The sequence below is a fragment of the Bos taurus genome, chromosome 23 (genome assembly GCF_002263795.3).
Source record: "Bos taurus isolate L1 Dominette 01449 registration number 42190680 breed Hereford chromosome 23, ARS-UCD2.0, whole genome shotgun sequence".
Lineage (NCBI taxonomy): Eukaryota > Metazoa > Chordata > Mammalia > Artiodactyla > Bovidae > Bos > Bos taurus.
In genome coordinates this window covers 32,541,279-32,568,933 of record NC_037350.1, presented here as the reverse complement: position 1 = coordinate 32,568,933, position 27,655 = coordinate 32,541,279, and the positions used below count along the sequence as shown (strand labels likewise).

Here is a 27,655-nt window from a genome sequence, read left to right as displayed (position 1 = left end):
CATGTCAGTTTAATTATTAAATTTTCTCAAATGTTATATCCATATCCATCCAATATCCGGATCCATTGGTTTGGGGAGCACAGTGCCAGCTTGATCTTTGCCCTGTCTTCAGTGCTTTCTTTGAGTCCTTGAGGGCTCTGGTAAACGGTAGTTGAGCAGATTTGCAACTGCTAAGGCCCATGGCACTTTCATTGCATGAAATGTAGCTAAGATTAACCCTTAGCCAATATGTGAGTACCACCAGTCTGGTGTCTTAGGTATTTAGTATGTCTGCTGGTGTTGATGGAACTTGAGGGGCTCCTTCCAACTTGGGAGAGGAGTTGCTTGGGGGCTTGAGGGATCAGCCTGTTGAACACAGGATTGTTAGGGAGTTGTCAGCGCCTGAGTCGTACCTTTAGGGAGGTGAAAAGTCTTCTGTGTAGTTTTAATGGTTTCTGTGTTGAAATTGTGGCAAACCTTAAGCTTAGGTAAATACACCTGGCTTGTGTTTTTGTTAGAGAGAATAGTCTGTTTACTCTTATTTATCTTTTTATCATTAGAAATTGTCAAACATATGCAAAAGTAGAGAATAGTATATTAAACTTTGTATCCTTTTCATCCAGCTTCAACAGTTTTCAGTATTTCAAGAATATTGTTTTATCTCCTGCCAATTTTCCCCCCTTCCCCCTTCTGGAGTATTTTAAAACCTCAAGCATGTGTCATTAAAAGAATATTTTTAATATTCTGTTTCTTCATTTGAAGTTGCCACAGAATTTGAAATATCTTTCTCATGGCAGCTGTCTTAAGAATCTCTTTAAAACATCTGACTGCCTTCTCCTATGGATGGAAGGATTATGCTATTTATTGATGGATGACTTCTCTCTGTGTACAAGTCAGGATGGCAGAGAAATTTAAGTGGAAAAACTTGATGGAGTGACTTTTGCCCTGCAACGAAACGTGTTTACCCAGACTGTATAATTATGGTTATCAATAGCAGAAGTGATTGGTATCATCATTCTGCTTCAGTTTTGATAAAGGGTAAATTTCCTTAAGGTGTGTTTTACTTAATATTGTGTAGCCGGAGGGTACAGGTATGTTTCGGCAGTGGTAGGGTGGAGAGAAGAAATTTTGTTCCTGCCACTTGTTTTACATGTTTACTGCACAAGATGGGTTCACCTTTTTACTATTCAAATATCAGGTCGTGTTTCCTGCAACAGTCTAACCTGGTATGTAGTGCTAGTTGGTATGGACACTATTCATCAGCATAAGAAACCCATGTCATGAGTAAAATTTGCAAAGACAAGTTTAAACATCAAATAAAATAATGTTAGCACCCTTAAAAATTAGTTATGATTGGTACTTACTGTTAAGATTTTTTTTTGGGGGGGGGAGTTCATCTTTAGCTGGAGTTGATTAAGGTTGTAATCAAATTACAAATGTATTTGAATTTAAACATTTATCTCCCCAAATCTGGAATCTAAGCAGTTTCTAGTAGCTTAGGGTAAACTTGTTTTAGCTATTCCTTACTTGCAGGGGCAAGAATTGTTAATTGAAATATTCAAGGTTTGACAAGCTTCAGGTGTGAGCAAGATGGTCTACAAATTCACCTTAAGTTGCTGATTTTCTGAATTTAGAGAAATTCAATTACTTAAAACATTGGGGGAATCCCCTTATAATTTGTATTTCTGACTTTCTTTTGGCTGTCAGTCCCATAAAATAGGGCATATTTGAATTGGCTTGACTCAGCATTTCTTGATTTTTATTTCTCGTTTCTTTCCCTAGTGCCCTTCCTTCCTGTAAAGCTGAGAGTGACTTGGTTCCTTGTTTTTACATTTAGAGACTCTATGCTATTTCCAGCTTCCATTTTTCATAGAGAGTTTATTTTCATCTTCTCATGGTCATGATAACGAACATTTGTATAACATGTTCTGTTGAACACTTAATTATGCATTGCTTTATTTGCTCCTGCAGTAGCCCTCTGAGGTGGGCCCTCCTTACATGTGCATTTGCAGAAACTGAGATCTGGAAAAGCTAAAGAACTTGTTTCAGGTCATCCTGCTAATGAATGACAGAGTCGGGAGTTGAACCCAGGCCTGTCTTACCATTTCACCATTATACTAAAAAACTCAAACAAAACAATCCTTCAGCTTGTTGTTCGGTGGTTGTGAACTTTCACAAAGACTTGGACTTTAGAAGGATTAGAGCTCCCTGTATGGATTTGGTTGGTTGATACATTATTCATTGCTTGGTTCCACACTTGCTGAGCATGAGCCAGACACATGGTATGTCCAAGATGGACGTCGACTCTGACTTCATGGGATTCAGAGCCCAGGGTCTAGTTGGGGAGGTAGACATCTCGACAGGCAATGCTTTGAGATGTGCTGTGAGCAGGATGACTGAAAGCACATGGGAGGAACCCCTGACCCAGAGGGTCAGGGAAGACTTGCAGAAGGGAGGCAAATGTAAGCTACCACCCAATGGATGAACAAGAGTTACTAAGGGAACAGAGTAGAGACATGTTCTAGACAAAGAAAGCAGAATATGCTTGGAAGCCAGAGAGAGCTTGGCGTGTTAGAGACATATTAAGTACAGTGGGAGCAAGGGGTATGGGGTGGAAAATGGCCCAGCCTAAAGCGAATTCTTTTTCTTGCAGTCGGGATCAGGTGAAAATTGGGATTGTTTAAACAGGTCTCTTCCTACCACCTGTTCCTAATGACCACCACGTAAACTTTATCCTCTCCTCCCTCGGGAGGCCGTAGGGCCCAGCGGTTAAGGCCTTGGGCCTTGAATCCTGCCTGGTTCACACCATAGCCCAGCCACTTTATAACACTGTTCAGCCTCGCTTCCTTTCTCTGATGAAACAGGCCTTATAAAAGTATCTATTTGTAAACAGTTTCTTTTTTTTTCTATTTTTTAATTTAAATATTACTTTTTTCTTTAAAAACAAAGTTGTGTTAGGTGAGAAGTTGCTGTGTAGCACAGGGAGCCCAGTCTGTGCTCTGTAAATGGTTTCTTTGTGGATTAACTGGGATGGGTTTTAACACTGCCTAACCCACTCCAGTACTCTTGCCTGGAAAATCGCATGGACGGAGGAGCCTGGTGGGCTGCAGCCCCTGGGGTCGCTAAGAGTCGGACATGACTGAGCGACTTCCCTTCCACTTTTCACTTTCATGCATTGGAGAAGGAAATGGCAACCCACTCCAGTGTTCTTGCCTGGAGAATCCCAGGGACGGGGGAGCCTGGTGGGCTGCCGTCTATGGCGTCGCACAGAGTCGGACACGACTGAAGCGACTTAGCAGCAGCAGAACATGATCAACAAATGAGAAAGCAGAAGGAACCAAAGGATTCTGCATTCTGTTTTCCCAGTGGCACAGATGATTTCAATGCCCAGTTGTTTGTGTTACCTTGAAAGCAAGATGGAAGGCAACTGATGAAACCTGAAATTCTTAAGGTGTGTGCTGGTCCAATGAAATCAGAAATGGTAGGATATTCAGGGGAGGGTGTTTTATGGCCAAACAAGTTTGGCAATCAAACATTAAACAAAGATCAACCAGTGTCTTTACTGCACGACTTTGACTCAGAGACTTTGGTACACTCATGTGCATAGTGGATTTCTCAGAATGAGATGGAATATACTGTCGTTCTCAAACTTACATGGCCAGAAACCCTACTGACCATAGTTTGGGAAACTGGGATGGAACAGTTAAAGTGAACATGGAACAGGCTAGAACAGGCTCTCCGTCATTTGGAATGTCCTCCTAGGGGACATTCTTCGGCCTGGACTTTAATAAAGGGCTGGGCAGGTCTGCTGCAGGCCACACTGGCACTGTGCCATCTGTTTCTGTGATACTTTCCTGTCTTGTCTTTAGAGGGTGTTATTAGGAAGTGATTCTGTGTTAGATGGCCAGCCTTTTCCTCCCATCTGCTAATTGAATCTCCACCCAATTTTTCTAGTACCTGGACTTTTAAAAGTGGAATTTCATTCTTATACATTAAATGTTGCAGTTTTAGGTAACTGTAGACTTGCATGCATAGGAAGTAATGGGCTTCCTTGGTGGCTCAGAGGTTAAAGCATCTGCCTACAATGCGGGAGACCCAGGTTTGATCCCTGGGTCGGGAAGATCCCTTGGAGAAGGAAACGGCAACCCACTCCAGTACTCTTGCCTGGAGAATCCCATGGAGGGAGGAGCCTGGTAGGCTACAGTCCATGGGGTCACAAAGAGTCGGACACAACTGAGCGAATGGAGAGAGATCCTCTGTATCCATTATCCAGTCTCCTCTGTCTTGCAAAATTCTGGGACATGACCACGGGTTGTTGACAGTGATACTGGAAAATTTGGAACATTTCCATCACCTTAGAGATGCCTCGTGTTGCCTTTCAGGTCCACAACCTCAGACTCGCCACTGCTCTGCCTGCTGGTAGCCAGAATCTGTCTTCTATGTCCGTAATCTTGTCAGTTCAAAAGTGTCCCATAAGTATAATCACACAATATATGTGCCGTTTGGGGACTGGGTCTTTTTGCTTCTACTTAATTGCCTGGACATTGAGCCAAGTTGTGTGTGTCCATTGCACCTTTTCCGCTCTTGTTTCTGAGGAGTAGTCTGTGGTATGGACATACCACGGCTTGTTTACCCACTGTTCACTCCCTGACAGAGTTGTAGGCTATTTCCAGTTTGGGGCTGTTAGGAATAAAACTGATATAAACATTTGTTTGCAGAGTTTGGTGTGAAAGTAAGTCTCCGTTTCTCCCTTTGAAATGCCAGAGAGCATAATTGTGGGTTTGTATAGGAATTGCCTATCTCATTTTAGAAGAAGCTGTCGTTTTTCATTTTCCAGCATGGTTATATCATTGTGTAGTCCTATCGGCAACGGATGTATGATCTAGAGATTTGGTATTGTCTGGGGAAGCAAGGTGTCTCACACCCTTTTCCCACCCTCTTTCTGCTGTTGCTCGCCTAGGGGACAGCAATGTGCGCCTCTCTCTAGAACCATGCCTTTGAAGTGTGTGGAAGGCCCATTCCTGGTCTCTGCTTTGTTTTTCCTGTTTCACTTTGGGATTTGGGTTTGATCATCTTTGCCAATCCCTTATTTTACCACCTCCCTCTTACATGGGGACAGAAGCAGGACTTCCTTTCTTAGTAGACTGAGCAGGTTGAGGAAACGACATGAAACTAACCGTGTTATTCACCTGTTCCTTGAAAACACTTCATTGGCTGTTCACTTATTTAGTCTTGAAAAGTTAACCTGGAAGCTCTTTAATGTATTTTCTCTTGTTGGGCTATTTATTTATAACTTTGGAACCTCTTAGGCTTGATTGGAATAACTGTAAGTTGACTTTTAAAGTGAGGAAAAGTAAAAGGACATTATTTGGGATGTCGTTAAAATGTCTTGATGACTGTGCTGTCTTTCATTAAAATATGAGCTCCACTCACACCTGCTTATTTTTAAAAATGCATGAAAAAGAGAATAAAGCTCACCTAAGAGTTTTGTAAGCATCCAGCCCATCTAAGCATGAATTAATGAAAACTTCAGTCTCTGATACAGAAAGCATTGCTCTTCTACATGAGGCCATACTCACTTTGCATGACTAGTCTGTTTAATATTTCCCTAATTCCCCCATCTCCTAACACCTGATTCAGCAGCATGACCCAGGGTGTAGTCACTTCTCAAATACTCACACTGGAATTTTTGTTTTGTAGCCACGTTCAGGTGATACTAACCTTTCCAGACTTAAAAACAAAAAACAAAAAACAGTTGTACCATTTAAAAGCACATATTTTATCATGGGCCAGTAAAATACTGCTATTTTAGGAGTTTACGTTTTGCAAGTTTATTATTTAAAATCCAAATAAATCCAAATAAACTAACAAAATCCAAATAAATCCAAAATAAACTCATTCAGTGATTTCCATGAGGGTGTTTTTTCTTTTCTTTTTTTAATTTTTCATGAGGCTGTTTTGATGAACATATGTCAGAAATAGAGGGGAGATTAAATTATGTTTTGGCTGCTTAGTATAGAGTGTCCCTATTTACCTGTTAAGTAGTACAAATATCACAGTTTTTATAATAGGTAACTTTTGCAATCTCAGGATGCTTTCCAAATAGATAGAGATGGGGGTGCTTTATCCTGACAATTTGGAAAGTTTTAATCAGTCATATCTATTTGCAACCCCATGGACTGTAGCCTGCCAGGCTCCTTTGTCTGGAATTCTGCAGGCAGGAATACTGGAGTGGGTTGCCATGCCCTCCTGTAGGGTATCTTCCCGACCCATGGATCAAACTTGAGTCTCTTATGTCTGCTGCATTGGCAGATGGGTTCTTTACCTAAGTGCCACATTTATCCTGAGTGCTGCACAAAAATGGAATATCCTAACAGCAAACTTTACCTCATGGTTGATTGCTAATAAGTTAAATGTGGTATAGTATCAAGTCACGTGTTTGTGTTTTCCTCCTACCAGCTGTAAGAATGAAATTCATGTCAGATGTTTGTAGATTGCAGTGGCTCCTGAAGAAATACTGTTGGAAAATCATTGTTCTAGGCCCCCAAGTTTACTTCCCTCTGCAGGAAGCTCTTGTACCAGTTGTTGGGTAATTTGAACAGTTCTCTTTGTGAAACTCTTAGGAGTCTCAGCTTTTAAGGATCACTTACAATTCAGTGCACAGGTAGTTTTCAAAGCACCTGGGTGAAGTTACATGCCTTTAGAAAATGGAGCTTTAGAAGATGGCAATAGCATTGCAATGATCGTCAGGAGTGGGTATCAGAGAATGCACATGGTTGCTAAGGGTCCTGGTAAAACTTCTGGGAAACTCAAAATCAGAGAATGTGTATTTGAGTGCTTTGGAATTTATCCCTAGTCAGAGCTGGGGCTCCCATTGATCTCTGGTCAGGGGGTTGGAGGCAGGCTCTGGCTCTGGGCATGTGTTTCCAGGAGGTAGTTCTGGCCAACTTGAACTTGTTACCTGAGCTGCGTTTACTTTCTACTTTTCTCATCTGCGTCTGCCCCAGTTTCTTTTGTAGTTGAGTTAGATGAGTCAAATGACCGTGGGCAAGAAGCTGTTGAACATACATCAGCCTGGTGTAACTTTTCATTGTTTCTTAAAAAGATACTGTCTTGCAGCCTCTGGGATTTAGGCACCCTGGGAAAGGGCATTTAGGTCCACCCTGCGGGAGGGGAGAGGGAAGGGAGGAGAGGCAGTATTGGAGTCTTGTGAAGGGGGGCACTGTGGACAAGGAGGAGCCCAGAAATCTAACCAGCATATGCAGTGAATTGGGAGAACTCCTTTTTTCTTGGTTGTGAAACAGAAAATAAAATGGGCTTTAGTGAAAGGTTACTGTAGCAACTTTGTTTCATTTCATCAGAAGCACTGTTAATATCTGTTGTTAAATTGAAAATGCAACTAAAATCTGAAGGATAGAACTTTTCTTTCTCCTCATCCTCCCCTTTGATAAAAAGCTTGCTGTGTTTTAACAGAATACAAGGATTTGGATTGGGATACATGGGGCCTATTGTTGTCTGAATCTTTGTTCCTGTGCCCCAGTACACACACACAGACTCTCTCTCTCACTCAAAATCACTTTCCTCAACTCTTTGAGAAAAGAGGGGTAAAATAAAAAGGAAAGAAGGATGGAGTGTGTGTGTGTCAGAGAATAAAACCGTGTTACTTTCACCCACTGTTCCTTTCCCTCACCTTGGTTTTGGGAGAGCATTTTTCTTTTCTGAAAACATTATCTTTCGATGCACATTGGGCAGCAGCTCTCTTAGACTCCTTAGACATGCTAAGTGCACAGCAAGTGCTGTTAGAGGTAGAAGCAGGGACATACAAATGCCTAGAACTGTACTGAATGATTAAAGGCAGGAGGAGAAGGGGACGACAGAGGATGAGATAGTTGGATGGCATCACCGACTCAGTGGACGTGAGTTTGAGTAAACTCTGGGAGTTGGTGATGGACAGGGAAGCCTGGTGTACTGCAGTCCATGGGGTCGCAAAGAGTCAGACATGACTGAGCAACTGAACTATACTGAGAGAATCTCCAGTCTGTGGCAAGGGTCTGAGATGACTGTGCCAAGTTCCCACTAAGGAGGCAGATGTGTGTCGATTCCTACTGATCCTGGGCTTTAGGGGCACAGGAGACAATCTGGTGTGGACAGACTGGCTTAAGCTGACCTTGGGGTGTTTGTTCAGATCTGGCCCCAGAGGATCTTGGGGCTAGAGGGCTCCTGGTAGCCATCTAACCAAGCACCCTGGCCTATGAGAAGTTGCCTCTGGAGCATCCCTGATAGCTGGGTATCCACCTTTTGCTTCATTATCTTGTGATGGGAAAAGCAAGAGACTCTGAAGGCCCTTTCTGAATTTGGGCCGGAATCTGCTTCTCAATAACTTCTCTGAATTCATTCTAGTGTGGTTGACTGGAACATCACAGGACAGTTTTGTTCCCTCCTACATGAGTGTGGGTCAGGACTTTGAAGACATACCATGTTTTTCCTTGGTCTTTTAGTCCTCAGGTGAAATATTCTCACTTCCTGCAAATCTTAATCCTTGGAGAATGTTGCTTTCAGATGTTTCACTGTTCAGATCGCCTTGGTCTAGCCTCATCCTACTTTATCAGTGAGCCTTTTAAACTTTTTAAAATTTGTGGATCACAGATGTTGGGCATACACTGTTAACCTGAATTAAACAACCTTTCTCAGAGCCTTCAGTGGCCTTTTGTGGATTGTGCCTCTTGAAGGGGGCCATGTGGTGTGTGGCATCAAGAATCTGTTCTTCAGACCCTGTAGGAAGCACTGATCTGGGTGCAGCTGGCCAAGGCAAGAATACCAGTGGCACGTTGCTTTGGCCAAATGAAAGTTTTCTCGTTGTTTTTAAAATGTTGAAAGTATCTATGCTATTTGCTTTACTAACAAGTTGTAAAATAGGAAAGGAAAATTGAAGCGTCACTAGTCCTATCAATTTACATGTAATCATTGGAAAAAAATCAGTATTTTCCATACTTTTATATGCTAACATACATAAACTATATGATCTATTTTAAAAATGGAATCATAAATCCTATTTTGTAATGCACTTTAAAATTTTACTTTTTGTGGTCAAAACTTTCCATGACAATAATACATATTTCTGTTTTAAATTTCTGCCTGGCACTCCATTAGCCCATAGTTAGCTAACACTAATTATGAGCTAGTTAGGTTGCTTCCAGTATTTTGCCTTATAAATGTGTATATCCTCACATTTATTTTTCTTGGATAAATTCCTGGCAGTGGAATTGCTGGCTGACAGACTTTTTAAAGGATGTGTTTATTTTTCACCTGATTGTTATTCAGGAAGTCTCAATAGAGAATAATTCCCCCACCTCATTAGTTTTATTGTCTTTAGAAAGGTTTGCTTAGCAGAGTGGCTGGTTCTCCTTTTTTTAGGTCCTTGTATTTCTTGGGCAAGGGCTTCTGAGGCAGACTTTTCCTTGCAGTTTAGGGCCCTTTTAGGTCTGCCTGATGCTTTCTCTCCTGCTGCAATATGTTTGCGGGCACGGAGTCCCTGGGCTCTGGTGTTTGATGGTGGTGGCACATGGGGTTCTGGAGTCCCAGGTCTTGGTGGACCCTGACTTGTCAGACTTGTCGGACCCTGCCGAGTCAGCCACAACTTTTTCTTGGCTGAACCCAGGCTCAGTGTGAAACTGTTGTACAATTTAGATCCTTGATCTTTGCCCTGGTTTCAAGACTTTCTTGAGTCCTCAAGTGCTCTGATTAATGGTAGTTGAGCAGGTTTGCAACTAATAAGGCTCACTTTCATTGAATGTAATACAGCCAAGAAGAACCCTAAGCCAATATTCAGGTAAGCCAATAAGTATGGTGTCTTAGAAGGTATTTTAGTATCATAAGGAAAGTGGACGTGGCTTTTTCTCTGGGACAGTTCTGAAGGCAGTTGACTTTTCCTCTGTAGCTAACAGTTCATTCAGTTCATTCACTTAGTTGTGTCTGACTCTCTGCATCCCCGGGGACTGCAGCACGCCAGGCCTCCGTGTCCATCGCCAACTCCCAGAGTTTACTCAGACTTATGTCCATTGAGTCGGTGATGCCACTCAGCCATCTCATCCTCTGTTGTCCTCTGTCATCCTCTGTCTCCTCCTGCCTTAAATCTTTCCCAGCATCAGGGTCTTTTCAAGAGTCAGATGTTCGCATCAGGTGGCCAGAGTATTGGGGTTTCAGCTTCAGCATCAGTCCTTCCAACGAATATCGAATATTCTGTAGCTAACATCCATCTCTTAAGTGGCAATGATCCTCCCCCCACCCAGCCCCGGCACCTGTAGAGTAGCTCTTGCTTCTCTTCTACTTCCTCACGCTCTCTGTATCTCCCCACCCCTGAGGGGGCATGTCCAGGTCACCAGGACCTGTGGGCTCTCCCTCACTGAGCAGCTCCTCCTGGAGCCCCATCTTCCCAGATGAGTCCCTCCAGTGTTCAGCATTCAGCCTGCGTTTCTTTCGTTTCAGTGCTGCCCTTGGGTGCCGCGTTGCCTATGGTTGTCTTTCCTTCCAAGACGGGCAGGTGGGAAGAGGGTCCTCAGGGACCTCCTTATTTGCTTCTCAGAAAACAAGCACATAGGACCCCTTCCATTTTCAGAGTTACATGCTTGGTCCCAGTGTGAAACAGACAAGGGAAAAACAAAACAAAATCAGAGTTCTGAAAGTTAATAAGAGTTAATAATAATGTTAGTAAAGTTTTGCAAAGTCTCTTTTAAGACCACTTCTCTGCAGTTTGATCCCTGACTTCTGGTCCTAAGGGGCCCAGCAACACTCCTGTGGAATCTGAGCTACAGTATGGCTAGTGATGTCCCGGCTGGTTGGTTAGGTGTTGCTGCTGCTGCTAAGTTGCTTCAGTCGTGTCTGACTCTGTGCGACCCCATAGATAGCAGCCCACCAGGCTCCCCCATCTCTGGGATTCTCCAGGCAAGAACACTGGAGTGGGTTGCCATTTCCTTCTCCAATGTGTGAAAGTGAAAAGTGAAAGTGAAGTCGCTCAATCGTGTCCGACTCTTAGCGACCCCATGGACTGCAGCCCACCAGGCTCCTCCATCAATGGTTAGGTGCTACCCGGGGGCATTTTCTGTTTGCTGAATTCATCTGTCTGAAATCAGTTCTTACTAGCAACCAAAAGATGATTGGACCATTCCCCATAGGCATGAGAATGGAATGAAGACCTGGAGAGAAGCATTTTTGGTTCTTGGACAAATCAATTTGGTACTCAGAAAATCTCAGCTCTTTTTCTTTTAAGTTGCCACTGGCCAGTTTCTGCTCTTTGCCTGTGTCCTTGGAGTAGCAAAAATGTTGCAGTCTGGGGAAACTTTTTGTTCAACTTAGTTCACTGAATCACAGGTACTGCTTGTGCTGATGGAAATCAAAACCAGCCTGCAGAGAAAGGCTGTAGTTCATTTGGCACTTGGCTTCTTTGTGTGGCTGTTTCCATTTAAATCTCCTGGGCATCCCGCTCCTTATCAGAACTTTTATCCCCTCAAAATTCATCTTTGCTGAATAAACTGTGAAGTTCTGGGAGCTGTTGCCTTTTCAACAGTTTGCCTCTCTAGAAAAAACTCTTGAAGTTCAAATAGCCCTTAATCCTCCATCATTTTATACTCCTCCAAGTGGTCTTTGTGAGGAACATGGTGTGTTATCTTGGTTCATTATTTAATATTTCTCTTTCTTCACAAGTACTGGATGCAAGAAGTTGGTCCAGTCCTTTCCTGTCCTGTGTTGCTAGTTAACAAAGCACTTGGAGCAAAGGGGAGGCTATTAGCACTTTGTCACTTGGAGTTTAAGGGTCCTCCCACTTGTGAGAGTTAAGTCTCTGCATCTGTCTTTATACTGACAGTGTGCGGGTTGTTGGTGGACTGAACAAGTGTTGTCAGCGACGCTGTGTGTTCAGGAAGCCTTCCTGCCGTGTCCCTTTTGGCTGGCTCTTGTTCTCCGGGAATAGCCGGTTTCTCTATCCACCAGAGAAGGGCTCCTTATCTTCATATTCTGGAGAGCTTGTGGAGTAGTTAGCCTGAAATTCAGGGATGGCTTTTTCTTTTTAAATATCTTCGTAGACATTTTATACTTCCCACTCTGTTAGCAACTTCCTCAGTGTTAGGGGATTAATCTGCCTGGGTTAGAATCCTAAAACTACTGTCTCTACTGTCTAATGATGGGTAAGTCATTTAACTGAAGTCTGTGCTTCACTTTCCCATCTATAGAATGGGTGTAATAATAGAACCTACCTTGAGACTTGTTTTGCAACTTAAATGAAACATTCCATATATAATATTTCAAATAGTGACTGGCATAGAGCAAGTCCTCAAGAAGGCTTAGCTCTGATTGCTGTTGAGAAGGCTGCTACAGTACACCATGCTAAATGTTCTGATCTGAGAACCTGGTTCTATATCCACAGTCATAGATGACTTGGGTATATTTTATATAAATTTCCCCAACAAAGTACTTCTACTTTGCCTCTTTTCCTGGCTTTGTGCAAGATACCTGTTTTGATGTTTCTTCTGCTCAGAGCCCTTTAAACCCATATTGGCTGTCTCCACAAATGGCTTTAGGATTTTTTTCACTCTGCTGCTCTTAAAGAGGGTACATGGATTTTGAAAGAAAAACTTTCAGAAAGGATTTAGGTGTGTGCATTGTTGAGATATATGTCTCTGAAGACAGGACTGTACATTTTCTGTGGATACCATTTTGGCCTCCTTTTCCCTGTGGATCTGAATGTGTCCAGAAGTATACTCAAATCTTTCTTTCACTTCCAAGTTAGATCTCAAAAAAGCCCAAAGGTCAGTTGTTGCCCCCGCCTCTCCCTAGCCCCGTTCATCCCTGTGGGGCTGCTGTGGGCCTTGCCACCTGTTCTTGGTGCCTCACTCAGATTCCTTCCTCTTGGGTTTTGGTTCTGATGGCTTTTGTTGGATGTGAGGGGCTTTATTGGGGTTCATGGGCTTCTGTAGTTCTGCTTTTCCACACTTGAGGACGCCTGGGCGTGCTTGAGACTCAGTCCTCCAGGCCATGCTGGATTCTCAACTTTCTGAATAACCTTTAGATCAGTGTTTCTCAGGCTCAGCACTGTTCCTGACATTTGGGACCCGATAATTCTTTGTTGTGGGGGCTCCCTTTGTGTTACAGGGTTTTTACCAGCATTCTTTGTTTACTCACTGGATGCCAGCAGCTCCCTTCCCTTCTCCCGGTTATGACAGTTTCAAGTGTCTCCAGATATTCTCAGGTATTCTCTGGGTGGCAGAAATGCCCTCAGCTGAGAACCACTGGTTTAGATCAGCCGGTCTCCACGTGACAGAGGGCAAATGCATACATTATCATACTTAGCTTAGAAAGTTATATTGAGGTCTGAAAATTCACAGTTCTATAGTACAGCTCTAAAAATCCATACGCGAGTGGATTTAAAAATACTTTAAAAATAAGTATTTATTTAAAACACTTATTTTTAGGTATTTATTTTTGAAGTATTTAGATCCCTATATCTGTATACAACAGAAAGAACAGATGGCACCAAACAGAGCTTTGTCTTCTTTTAAGATACCTAATCTTAAAACCATTGGTTTGGCCACTGGTTCTCAGTATGTGGTCCTGAGAATGGCAGCTTTAGCACCACCTGGGAGCTTTTTAGAAATGCAGATTCATGGGTGTCCCATCTAGAGCCACTGAATCAGACTCTGGGAGCGGGCCCAGCAGTCTGCTGTAACAAGGGTTTCAGGTGATTCAGAGGCACACTGAAATCTGAGCAACACTGAGATGTTACTGAGATGTCTCAAGTAAGCTCCAACTAAGATACCTGTAGACTATGCCCTACTGAGAAATAAGTCATACTCCACCATATTAAGAACTTTGAAATCACATTAGGAGAATGTCTTTTACTAGGCAGGTCATGCTAGATCTCTGTTGGTCATATTGGTGCCCTCTGAGAGCTCGTCATGTCCACAGCTGCCTTTCCAGGGTTTCTTTTCCTCAGCATCCCTGAACCAGGGGTGGCTGTGACTGCCAAGGCAATCCTCTGTAGGTCGAACAACTGTCTATATCTCTCAGCTCCGCCCAAGAGGACTGATCTGTAATGGACAGAGATTCTTCCCCTTGGGAGTCTGAGGCGTGGAGAGAAGCAAAAACAGAAGGAGCAGAAGGCATGAGGCAGAGAAGAAAGCCCTGTAGAAGTAGAAGCCGTGGAGTGTGAAGAGGCTGTCAATACACCAGCTGTGGCAAGAATAGGAGCAGGAAGAGGCTGACAGAGCTCTGGACAGCTGCTTTCGGAGGGCGATTCCAAAAGCTGAGTAGAGGGAATCAAACTATTGATTGTATCTTGGAAGAGTATTTCTTAGTTTTCTATGAGATCCAACTGGGCAGCTACAGTTGGGGTTTCCAGTCTTTCTGGCCTCTCTATGTATCCTCATGGTAGATCATCATTTGCTGAGGCAGTTTCAATTTATGTCTCTTCTTTGCCACCTGGACGAGCCCAGCAAATCCATACTTGGATTAGAAGACCGGCTTCATGGCCTGCTGCTTCCCTGAAGCAGAGATTCAGCCTGGCTATGCCTCAGGAGCACCCAGGTGGCCCCCACCTGTTTTAAAACACTCTCTGTTTGGGATCCCAGTAGGCAGTTGAGGTTAACCTTACAGGAAAGAATGAGTGATGGAAGCTGTCTGGTTCAGCATGTTATCTTGACTTGCCCCAAAGAAACCTGCCTGGAGAATATTTCAGGAAACCTCAGGCCTGGTTTTTACTTCCTTAGGGTGGAGCAAAGATGCCAACTCTCTATAGTCATTCCAAGGATCTATTGCGTTGACTCCAGCAATGTTTCCTCTTAGCATTTCCTGTGAAGGTATCTCGGTACCATCTCTTTTGAGGGATATGCTAAGAGTTAGACCCTTAAAAAACACACACAATGGAAATACAGGCAGTAGAAGGCTGAAATGAACCTTGTGAATAGTTTTCTAAAAATCCAGTGGGCCTACAGAAATTTTTCCAGTTTGAATTATTGGCATCGCCCCTGTATAGTTTTAATGTCTCCCTCATCTCCACAGTCGTCTCTTCCTCCCTCTCTTTCCCATTAAAACCGGGGAAAGAATACAAGTACCTTCATGTAGCACATCAATTGGATTCTTTACACAAATCCCTCTGAAAGGGAGTGAGTGGAGAGACAGAATATTTTACATTGTTGTCTGAAGGTTGGCTGAGTTCCCTTAGGGTAATAGATTCTGGGAATGTAGGCCAGTGCTTGTTTTCAAGTCCGGCTTAAAACATTTGGGGCCTGACCAAGAACATAATCAGGATTCTCTTATTCTCAAATTAGTATCCTTGAGGAGATTGTCAACTGCTCCAGAGCCTAGGGCTCTTTCCATATTGTACTTGAGTATCAAGCTCCTCTACCTCTAGTAGTGATCTGTTCATGGTGGACAGAAGAGTCGCTTAGTAAAGGACCCAGGCCTGGAGCATAGCTCTCAAGCCCCACCTGGTTTTCTCAGGGACTCGGTTTGTGTTAAGGGCTTCCCTGGTGGCTCAGATGGTAAAGAATCTGCCTGCAATCCAAGAGACCTGGGTTCGATCCCTAGGTCAGGAAGATCCCCTGGAGAAGGGAATGTCAACCCACTCCAGTTGTCTTGCCTGGAGAATCCCATGGACAGAGGAGCCTGGTGGGCTGCAGTTGCAAAGAATTGGACATGACTGAGCGACTATCTCACCCACCCACACCCACACCCACACAGGACCCAGGCCTGGAGCACAAATTTCAAGTCCAGACTAGTTTTCTCAGGGACCTGGTAAGTTTCTTTAATCAGTAGCCTTATCTGATGTAGTGCATCTTTAATTTGGCTTTGTGTGGGATGCAGGGATTAATAACAGTGATCCAGCAATGTGGTGGGGTGGGGCAATGGTCAGCTGCAGACACTGGGACTGGACTCTGCTTCTATCAGAATGATTAGTGCAGTCAGGAAAGTCATGGAGTGCTCCCTGCCTCAGTCACTTGAGCTCTACTTGCCATTATGCCCAGTTCCTAACCTGGGAGGTTATGCGATGCTTCAAAAGAAAGGTGGTTCCAAAAGAAAGGTGGTCCTGTCTCCCTGCTCTGCTGCTGTCTTAGGAATGTGAACCTTTGTGCAAATGAGTCATTCTTTTGTTTCTGTTCCTGCACATCATGTCAGAGAGAGTGATTTATTTCCTGTTTGTGAAGGCTTGGTTTCATCAATTACATGGGAGAGAAATTGGATGTACTTTCAACTTTTTGCTGGTTACTGGCTCCTCCTTTGCCTGGAAGGATAGTCTTTCTTTCCACTGTGAGAGTTGTTGATGCCGGAAAGGATTTCTTTTCTTAGGCTTTCAGAGATGACACTTCATTGCTTTTGTGTAATGAAATTATAGTGTGCGATTTTGTTATTTTTAAACAAGTAAAACTGTCATCTGAAAGTTCACCTACAGTTGTTGGAAAAGCCAAGAAAGCATCTCATTTCCTACTGGTTCTACTAACAACCGTTCTTAGCCTATAAACCTTGTGTAGCTCCAAGCCTGTTTCCTAAATTGGAGAACAAATCCTGCTCCCAAGATACGAATAAGATATGAATAGTGAAGTGCTGCTGCCTAAGTACTTTGACCCTGTGTTCCCCAAACCTAAACAGATTTCTTTTCTCTCTATTCTCAGAACCATTAGCATTCTTACTTAATGTACACTGTGTATTTCATGAAGCACCAAATAACATGTCCTAGGGCACCAGTGTTCCAAGGAACTCAGCAAGGCTGACAACTTATTTCAATGTTTTATCTTTTACACAAAGGACCTATATATTAGAATTTGCATATCCGTTTGGACGGTTGTCGTGTCTGCTTCTGATTCTTTACAAATTAGCCAGTTGGGGAAAAAAATTGTCAAGACACATTCATCCATCCTACTTTTTAGGAAGATTTTAAAATGTTTCATTTACCAAATTATTGGTTGCCATCTGTGGGTAAAGGAGCTATGTTTGGAAGGAAGAAGACAGTGCCTTGGGGATTGAGTTAAAGAAGAAACACATGTTTCAGGAATCTTCTCAGTTGGGTTTGATTTGAGGAAGAGAAGTCAGGTCAGATATTAACCGCTTATTATAAATGTTTAGGGTAATTTCAGAATACTCCACTTTAAAACAAATTTTGAGAAATGGGGCAGGGAAAGCTCCCTTACATTAATCTCACTGACTGTGTGCAGTTTTTATTATGAGGGTGTCCTTCTCTGTAGCGCAGAGGGGCCGTCGCAGAGAAGAGGGCATAGGTTTATTGTTTCTAGTCCAGAACTAGGGGCAATGGATAAAAACGACTAGGGCCTGAGGATAGTCTTGAAACTCAAAAAATCTCCCAAACAGTCAGAGCTGTTTGCTGACTTGTGTGGCCAGTGGAGGATTGAGTTTCTTGGAACTGGACTAGTTCAAGTGCTGATTGCTTGACCTCATAACTGGGATCTCCTAAAGGACATTCAAGTAGACAAATGTGTCCTTTGATCTAAGATTCCAGGATTCAGAGTTTTCACTCCTCACTTATCATTTATGTTAAGTAGAGCTTATTAAAGATTGTAATTTTACTGTGAAAAACTGAAAACTTCTATTAGTGAGGCCAGGACAAAGCAGTTGCCAGGAACCCTTGAGTTGCACCCTGCCAGGAGAGATTGGCATCATGTTTTCGGATTGAATACCCTGTATTACTTTGAGGTTAAAATCCCGTTGGGAAGTCTGGTTCTTTGGCCTGTGGCGCGTTTGAGGCTTTGAGTTCCATCAGAGGTGGGAGAAGCTTTGTTGAACATGTTTAGCAGGGTTAGATTCTGGCATTTCTGTATCTTCTGAGCAGAATTCTCCCCCTGCTGTTATTGTGGCAAGAAAACAGGGACACTAGGTATCTGTCTAGTTGGGGAAGGGTGTGGGGCACTAACAGAGCCAGTCTCGTGGTGTGGGGACTTGGGAGACCTGAGGGTTCATGCTCATGCTTTAGAACCATCCTTAAGGTCCCTGGTGGCTCAGTGGTAAGGAATCTGCCTGCCAGTGCAGGAGACATGGGTTTGATCCCTGGGCCGGGAAGCTCCCACGTGCTGAGGAGCAACTAAGCTTGTGTGCCACAACTACTGAGCCAGAGCTCTAGAGCCTGGGGACCTCAACTACTGAAGCTCTCGTGTCCTAGGGCCTGTGCTCTGCAACGGAGAAGCCACTGTGGTGAGAAGCCTGCACGCCCCAAGTAGAGAAAAGCCCGCGCTGCGACGGAGCCCGGCACAGCCAGTCAATAAAAAATAAGTAAATAAACATTTTTTTAAAAAGTAAACATCCTTAGCTCTGCTGTTTCAGTTAATATGTGGGGACAGAAAAGCCTTCTTCTGGGAATATTGTGAGAGTAAGTGGAAAGTAGAGCTTTTAGTATTTTAGGAGAAGAGGGCCCAGTTCATTTAGTTAATAATGCATGAAGAGTTTTCTCCTTTCAGAGCCCTCATTTCTTTGCTTTTCAAAAGGTAAAATGATTCACCAGTCACCCCCCGCACCATGCTCCTCCAACTCCCCACGGTGAGCTCTGGCACTTTGCTCTAAGCGTTATCATTGCACATCAGCCGACATTGACTTTGCTGAGTAGTTAAAACAAGTGGCAGGTTGACGAGGCAGTTAGTGGTTCCATCATATGACGTGCTCTCTCAGTGCTGGTGCCCTCAGTCTCAACTTTGGACTCTTAAGTTTTATCTAGTGAGTTGTATGCAGTGGGGGCTGTTAATAATTTTGTATTTTAAAGTGGTTTTTTTTTTTTTTTTGTGGGTAGTACCAGCTGCTGAACAGGGAGCACACAAAACAAAGCCACACAACATTTCTCTCATGAGAACTTGGAGACCATCGTCCTCCTCTGTGACTATGTAGCCTCGTGTAGGTTACTGGCCCCTGGGATGGGAAAGGGATGCTTGTGTCTGTCTCTACCACTGGTGACATGTCTGTTGAGTCACTATATGCCTCAATCATTAAAAAATTAAAAAAAAAAAAAAAGGTTAAAAATACATCACATGAAACTTACCGCTTTAACCATTTTCAGTGTAAAATTCAGTGGCATGAACCATATTCACAATCTAACCATCACCACTATCCCTTTTCGGAAATTTTTCATCATCCCAAACAGAAACTCTAGTGAACAATAATGCCTCATTTCTTTTTTCTCTCTGCACCTGGAAACCATCATTCTATTTCCTGTGTCTATGAATTTGCCCATTTAGGTACCTCCTATAAGTAGAATTGTACAGTATTTTTCCTTTAGTGTCTGACTTATTTCATGGAGCATAATGTTTTCAAGGGTCAAGCACATTGTAGCATGTACTGGAGCATCATTTTTTTCTATGGCTGAGTACTGGTGGGCTGCAGTCCATGGGGTCACTGAGTTAGACGTGACTGAGTAACTTCACTTTGACTTTTCACTTTCATGCATTGGAGAAGGAAATGGCAACCCACTCCAGTGTTCTGGGCTGGAGAATCCCAGGGACGGCGGAGCCTAGTAGGCTGCCGTCTATGGGGTCGCACAGAGTCGGACACGACTGACACGAGTTAGCAGCAGCAGTATTTCATTGTATGGATGTTCCACATTTTATTTATCCATTCATCTGTCACTGGTCACTTGGGTTGTTTCCACCTTTTGGCCGTTGTGAATAATGTTGTGAACATTAATGTACTAGCCCCTGCTTTTGGTTCTTTTGAGTATATATCTAGGAGTAAAATTGCTGCATAGTATGATAATTCTATGTTTGACTTTGAGGAACCAGCAAATTCTCTTCTATAGTGTCCTGGTGATTTTAAAAGTGGGCAATAGTACCTGTGTTTGTAAGAAGTATTCTCAAATATTAGTCATTTGAAACTTTAAATTAGAAAATTGAACAGAGTGTATTTGTTAACACGTCATGTATTTCTGTCATGGAGTGTCCTAATTGAATTTCATTTGTTTGGGTACCTGTGTTTTGCATTTCAGTAGATATCGCTTGACCTGAGCTGCATTTTTCTATTGATGGCCACTGTTTTGGCGCTTGATATTGCAATAATTGTTGCTATGTTGATTAGATGTGCAACATCCTCTAAAATATTTTGAAAAAGAGATAAGTTTGTAAGAAACACATGGGAGTTATTTTTGAGTTTTATTTTGCCAAAGTTAAGATTTGATATTAAAGTTCTCTTGGTTGCAGAATGGGAAGTATTCCTGGTATTAACATAAATGTGAAAGAAGGTGATAAAACAGAAATGGGAGTAATAGGTATTGGGGAACAGCTTCCATTGGGAGCTGAAATAGTGTGGGAAAGAATATTATTTAGGGTTAGTCTAGGTCGTATTAGTTCTTATTTTGTTTAGATCGCTTTTTCTTTGGCCACTCTGTAGGCATGTAAACTGGGAGTTTAAAGACTTTTTTAGAGATGGGGATGGGTGAAGGATTTTTTGTGTGTGTGTGTGGTTATTGGTTTTATTTTTAATAGGCAACCAGAATTTTCACCTCTTGGGTCAGAATGTTATCCACGTATTTATAGCAAGCTTGTGTTGTCATGGTAGGTGACTGGATGTTGTTTTTCAGACACTGATAAGACCTTCAGTGAAGTAGCTCTGCAGTTATGCTCAGGCTAAAAAAAAAAGGCTGTGTAGATTAAAAACTCCATATTGAACATATATTTTTATCAAAAGTAGCAGTTAAAAAAATAGCAGTGGCACAAAACACTGCTTTCATGACTTTAGTTTCCTTGAGCCTTTATTTCTGGTCTCTTGGTGATTAACTGCCTTCTGTAGCTGAGCCAAACTATAATTTTATAGGAATTAAGCTTAACATCAGCAGTTTGAGGTCGTAGTCCACTGCAGAGCATGACATAGCTTTGAGCAGCATGGTTTTCAATGATCCTTTCTCAGTGTGGCTGAGAAAGCTGTTATTAGGCTGATTTTAGGTGGGGTGCTAGGGGTGGGGGGCAGACTGTTGTACTGTTGGCCAACCTTTTCTTTTTAGAACAGTAGAAGAGTAAAAAACCCTTCAGTTTGTAATCAAGGGTATTAGAATCTAGGTTATTTTGTTAGTGAAGATGGAAGATTATTTAATAAAAGCAAAGCCCATTTTCTCTTTTGGGTTTTAACCTCAGGCTGACCTGAGGTAGAAGTGTCTGCCTGAGGAGAAAGCCCACCCAGGCCTCATCATGGAGTCAATTATTTAATTCACTAAATAGTCATGGAACTTCTGCCATGCATCCGGCTTTATGGCAAAAGCCAGGGATTAAATGTAAGGGAGATAGATGCTCCCCTGCCTCTTGCAGTATAGGCCACTTCCCAGGGTTCCCCCTAGACCTTTGTTATTTTTTAGCTGCTTTGTTAAAAATATAATCCATATACAATGAGATACACCCATTTGAAGTATGTGACTCAGTGTTGGTGGCTCAGCCATGTCTGACTCTTTGTGATCCCAAGACTGTAACTCGCCAGGTTCCTCTGTCCATGGAATTTTTCAGGCAAGAATACTGGAGTGGGTAGCCATTTCCTTCTCTAGGGAACCTTCCTGACCCAGGAATCGAACCCAGGTCTCCTGCATTGCAAACAGATTCTTTACTGTCTGAGCCACTAGGAAAGCACATGTAACTCAGTGGTTATTAGTGTATTCACAGAACTGAGCATCTATCACCACCATCAATCTAAAATTGACCTACAGTTTGAGACTCTAAAAGTCTGTTACCTGCAAAAGAAACCCAATTCCTTTTAGCTCTCACCCCAATCCTCTCATCGCCCTCAGCCCCTGGCAACCACTAATCGACTTTCTGTCTCCATAGGTTAGCCTCTTCAGGATATTTCACATAAAAGGATACACATGACATTTCATGTGTGGTTTACTTCCTTTAACAATGTTTTCAAGGTTCATCCCAGCTGTAGCTTGTCAGCACTTCATTTTTATGGCTGAATACTAGCCCATTGTCTGGATATACCACATTTTGATTAACCACTCATCCATTATGGACATTTGGGTTGTTTATGCTTTTTACGTATATGCTGCTATGAACATGTGTGTACAAGATTTTGCATGAACACAAGTGTTCAGTTCTCTTAGATCCCCTAAATCTCCTTCCCATTCCACATATCTGTTACATCACAGAGGGGTCAGATAATTGTGGGAGCCAGGGAAAGCTTCCCCTGAGGATACGATATTCCAAGCTGAGACCTGAAAGTATGATTAAAAATGGTTTTCAAACTGTAGGTCGTGCCCCATGAGTAGATTGTGAAATCGGTTTAGTGAATCATGGCTAGAGCTTTTAAGAGCTAAACTAAATAGAGTAGAAGATATCAGAGAGCATCCCTTGTGGGAAGGGTAAATATTGTGTAAAAGTAATTTTTGTCAGCTACGTGTGAGTGTATAGTGAATTGTAATGTAAAATGTACTCTGCTGTCTAGGTCGTAGAGAAGTGTGGAAGAGTAGGGATTATTGAAAAGGGAATAAGGTTATTCATCTGGAAGTCTAAATATGATCTTACTTGAAGGTGGAAAGATACAGAGCTAGAAAAGAGGATAACCTAAAAATCTGAAGATCCTTTGAAAGCTTTAAGTTCTGTGATCTCTATGCTTTTTTAAAAAATTTATTTAAAAGAATTTTTTGGCTATGTCGCATGACATGTCAGATCTTAGTTCCCCAATCAGGGATCGAACCCAAGTCCCCTGCATTGGAAGCAAGGAGTCTTAACCACTTGGGAAGTCTCTGTGCTTTTAGCATTATTCATTTATTCAAAAATATTGAAACATCTACTGTATATTGGGACTGTACTAATTTCTAGGGATATATCGTAAGTGAGGTTTGTATGGTCCCTCTTCTTTTGGATTTTCGAATCTGGCGGGGAGACATAGAAGTAAAGAAGCAATCACAAGGACTCCTGGTAAAGCATGGTGGATTGAGCACATGAATATCTTGAGTCCTTCCAAAACACTTCTAAAATGAGAAAGCAAAGGAATAAGAGAGAGAGGCCCTAAGAAGGTGGGAGACTAGGAGCAGAGACCAGAGCGGATAAGAGCCGTCAGCAGGTTTTAGGAAGGAGCGGGAGGGGTCCCTGACTTGATCAAGCAGAGGCATTGGACTTGAAGGTCTCAAAGAGGGCCACCAATGAGAAATGAGCCAGTTGGCCCCACAGAGCTCAGACCCAGGATTTGGAAGCTCTCAGTTTGGCAGCAGTGGCTAGAGGATGTGGAACTGAAAAGAAGGATGTTAGGTGAAGGTCCCCACCTCCACGCATCAGATTCAGGTGACAGCCCCTCCTCCTATCCTGAAGGAGATGCCAAGGTTATACAGTGAAGCTGTAGATCTTTAGCCGTCAGCCCCCCGCCACCTGAGATGAGACACCTCCCTCAGAAACCAAGGACACTTGGGCAGCGTTTCTCCAGTGGGGCTGTGGTGGGGTGCAAGGGGGCCAGAAGAGGCTAAACCCATACGGATTTGTCAGAATCTCAGAGGGGCAGGGGATGTGTAGTATGCAAAATCACTCCGAGGTGATTCTGAAGGCCTTGCCTTCCCACCCACCCTTGTTTCCCAGTCACTGGTTTTCTTCCAGGAGGCTTTAGGCGCCCATCAAACTCCCGGTGCATTGTATATCCCTTGGTCAGCATGACTGATTTGAACATCCATGGTATATACACCGTGTGCCTAACCACGTGCTGTGTCCTGTGGAAGCCAATAGCAGCAACAACAGCAAAATGATCCCATGCCCATAGGACTTAAAATCTAGTTATTAATGATTAAATACGTTGTAAGTTACACACTTAAAAAATTGGAAGACGTTTTGTCAAGGTGAAGGGCGAAAACCTTTTTCTGACCCATCCTCTCTACACCTTGTCCCACGCCCTTTCATTTTGGATGAGCCCGAATAAATTTCAAGGCACCAAGGATGCCCTTTCCAGCAGCCTCACCAAGGACTGGGCCTCTGGTTTGTAATAAACCTGCTGAAATTTTATTCGACTGCTCAACTACTTTACTATGAGAGTATATATCCCAAAGACAAGAAACCATCAGTCGCTAAGATCCCAAAGATGATTTCCAAATTTTAGGCATTCTTTCTCTTATTCCACCAATTTTATTTTTCCTCCTGGGAAAATAGCCAGGATGATTGCAAAACATATGCTTTTAAAAAGACAAAATTTCATGAATATAAAAACATAAATTGAGGACCACACCCATAATACATGTGGAATTTTAATTCCAAACATTTTTTTTTTCCTCTAATGTGTGATAAGTCTTTTTATTTGAGGATACATTCTTGCTTGGAAAATTAATATTCTGATGTGGAAATTTTTCAGAGTTTACTTTCATGAGAGGGGGATGGTCATTCAGTCTTCTTATTGGGATATTCAAATAACTTATCTTTTCCCTAAGAAATTACTGAAGATAGTTGTTTGAAGTGTTGCCAGGTGGTAAGGGGATTTGCATTATTTAAGGAAACAGCTGGCAGAATTCTGTTATGTCCCACCTCTGTTCATGCCTGTGCCTGAAATTTCCTTTGCATGACTCCGTTAAAAAAAAAAAAAAAAAAAAGTCAAAGGAGGGGAATGAGTGGGGAGGAGAAGAAATCCTTGTTTCCTGTTCTGAGTTGCCAAGAGCTTTCATTTAATTGCTCCTGTTGCCTTCAGTGAAGCACAGTCTGTGAGGATGGCAAAAAAACCCTCCTCTCAAATTGGACCTGTGAGAACCCTGCTAAAGACTGTGTGTGAGCTGGGCTTGCCTCCTGCATTTTCAGCTGGAAAATAATTTTTCTTTTTCTCCTAATGAATGGAGTTATTTCCCTAAGTGTGGGAATGGTTAATAGGAGAGGAAACACACTGTCCTTAAATTTACGAAAGGAGTGACCTGAATATTTGCCCAGAGGGAGAGAGAGGGGTCCTTCTCTCCTCCCACCCTTCTGTGCAGCCTGTAGCCCACCTGGGGGATGGCCTTCCTGCCGGGACAGGAATTGCCTGGCCCCCTGCCCCGCTTGCCCACAGGCCCAGTTCGGGTGGCCTAGCTTGTTTCCCTGGGACTTTTCTCTCCTTGGTCAAGTTGCTTCTTTGATCATTTTGTGTTTTTAGTATCAGTGTGCTCTTGAGTCTCCAAGGCTGCAGAGAGAGATAGTGGATAGAAGGAAGCTGGGGTGAGGGTGCTTGGCTGAGACCCATCTGGATGGATGATGTTTAGAATCGAAAAGGCAGGGTGAGCGGTGTAGCTTGGGGATGAGGGGCTGGGTTCCTGGACCAGGAAACGAGTTAGCAGTTGAGCAGAGAGTTGAGGACAAAGACTTGCTTGTGTGCACCAACAGTGCTCACATTTCTAAGGTTTTTAGGTCGTTACCCAGGGAAAACAGCTCTTTTTGTTTGTTTGTTTTTTAAGGTTATTTGGGAGAAACCAGAAGTAGTATATTTTAAAGATGTTTTGAACTTTCAAATAAATATGTTTTAGGGCTCACTTATCTGCAGGTTGGCCAAGTCCTTCTGATTTCTTGCCTCTCAATGATTTCTTTCACTCCTTGGAATGAGCATGAGAAACCAAAGGATGTAAAGCGCAGGATGAATTTTGCTAAAGCGAGTCCCAGGGAAACAAGAAGTGGAAAAGATAGTACATTGAGTCCAATGAGATTTTTAAATTGTGTGTTCAGTTATTCTGTGTTTTCTTCTTAGTTGATCTTTTTCTAATGATAGTGGTTCACACACTTGAACATTGGGAGAAATATTGTAGGTAAAAGAAATAAAGAATCCTTGAGGAGTCACACTACTATATAGAAGGAAACAAGGCCCTATTGTATAGCACAGGGAACTATATTCAATGTCTTATAATAACCTATAATGGAAAAGAATCTGAAAAAGAACATATCTATTACAATCAATTTGCTGTACACCTGAAGCTAACACAGCCTTATAAATCAACTATACTTCAATTTAAAGAAAAAGAATCATAGAGAAAGTCTGAATTGTTTGGCAGGTCTTTTTCTGCCCAATTTTAAAGCTAGCTTATTTTTCTTTAATGTGTATGTATGTGTGTGTGTGTGTGTATATATCATAATTATAGTCAAACTAATTTTTGCTATTCCTCTCTGTTAGTAGCTCTGTATATCCATGCTGATATATCTGTTTTCTTAATGGAATCTTCATTTTCCTTACAGATATTTATCAGCAGTTGAGCATATACTTGGCTTTATTGTAAGACCTGGCTATGACAGAGATGGCTATAGTGTGTACAAATGCCCCATCATAACTTAGTTTTCTGATGCTTAGATTTGACTACATATTTAAGATTTTGCTTATGAGCCGATTTGCTTTAGAGTCAGAGAAATAGCAACAAAGTCTTAGAGGGGACTGAAAAGAATCACTGAGTCATAGGATATTATAGAAGGGTTGGTGCTTCAGAGACTGTGTGTTCCGCTGCACACACATTTTGTTGAATAGAGAAAAAAGAAAAACGATAGAAGCTCCCATGTATTAAAGGCTTCCTATATGCCTGTATTATATAAAGTAAGCAGTTGAAACTGCTCCGTAAATACATGAGGTGGATTCTCTTATCTTCTCCATTGTTCAGATGAGGAAACTGAAGCCTGGGAGTAGCCGGCCGGCCTCCCTCCCTTGTTTGCAGAAGTCAGGGAGGAATGTGGACGAGGCCATATATCTCAGATTATAAGGACAGTGCTCATTTCCCCTGCCTGAAGGAACATTTTCCAGTCTACCCTATCTAATTCTAGGAATCCTGTGTTGTGGTGAGGTTTTCTCCCGCACATCAATTCTAGCCTTGGCTTTGATCCTTCTCGTGCTCATTGCTCACTGTTGAGAATGATAGGTACTCTACAGTTACAAACGTTCCACTTGCAGAAACAGTAGCTGCTGCCCCTGCCACTGTCAACCTAAGGCCTCCCCACGTACTGGCTCTGGGCTGGAGGGTGCCACACTAGGGCCCTGGCTCTCCACAGCTTTCCTGATAAGTACCACTTCCTTCCTTCCTTTCTCTCCAACTTTTTTTTTGTGTGTGTGTGTGGGTGTGTTTCCTTCAAGGCATGTGATTTGGTGGCACTAGTGGTAAAGCACCTGCCTGCCAATGCAGGAGATATGAGATATGGATTTAATTCCTGGGTCACGAAGATCCCCTGGAGAAGGGCATGACAACCCACTCCAGTAGTCTTGCCTGGAGAATCCCATGGACAGAGGAGCCTGGCAGGCTACAGTCCATGGGGTTGCAAAGAGTCAGACATGACTGAAGCAGCTTAGTATGCATGCAGGAAATCTTATTCTCTGACAAAATGTATGCTTTGTGTCACACCTTTGTCATACATAGGAAGGTACCTCTCTCCAAAAAAATTTCTAGGATCTGATGCATCAGTTTTCTAAGCTTAGTTTTTCTTTCTCTGTGCTCACTCAGAATTAGATACAATAAACTTAAATAGAAGCAGAGTCTACCTAGTCCCTTGCTACTCAAACTGTGGTCCATGGACCAGTGTCTTTCGCATCACCTGGGAGCTTGTTGGAACTAGAGAATGCTGGCCCCTCTCAGACCTACAAAACTGGTGCCTGCAGTCTAAGTGATTATGTGCACATAATGTTTAAGAAATACTGTGAAATTTAAGACATACTGTTCTACATTTGTTCCTTTTTTGAAAAAGAAAAAAGGCTAAATGTTAAGCCTTGGTCATAGCTGAAAGTCTTCAGTCTCATTATTAGTAGTGAAGCCAGTGCT

General features: G+C 42.6%; 1 protein-coding gene and 1 long non-coding RNA gene across 10 annotated transcripts in view; one reads left to right on the top strand and one right to left on the bottom strand.

Moving 5' to 3' along the window:
- The window catches only part of CARMIL1 (capping protein regulator and myosin 1 linker 1), a 306,909-nt gene that overhangs the window by 5,190 nt on the left and 274,064 nt on the right, over positions 1-27,655 (top strand). The gene's annotated exons all lie outside the window — the stretch shown is intronic.
- LOC132343682 (uncharacterized) overlaps positions 1-27,655 on the bottom strand; it is a 138,637-nt gene that overhangs the window by 28,503 nt on the left and 82,479 nt on the right. Inside the window, exon 3 of one of the 2 annotated variants that reach the window (XR_009492650.1) lies at positions 500-27,655. This exon is cut by the window's right edge and continues 41,562 nt beyond it. The exons of the other annotated variant lie outside the window; for it this stretch is intronic. This is a non-coding gene — a long non-coding RNA (uncharacterized lncRNA). Of the gene's footprint in view, positions 1-499 lie in introns of those variants that run through there. 2 annotated transcript variants of the gene reach the window in all.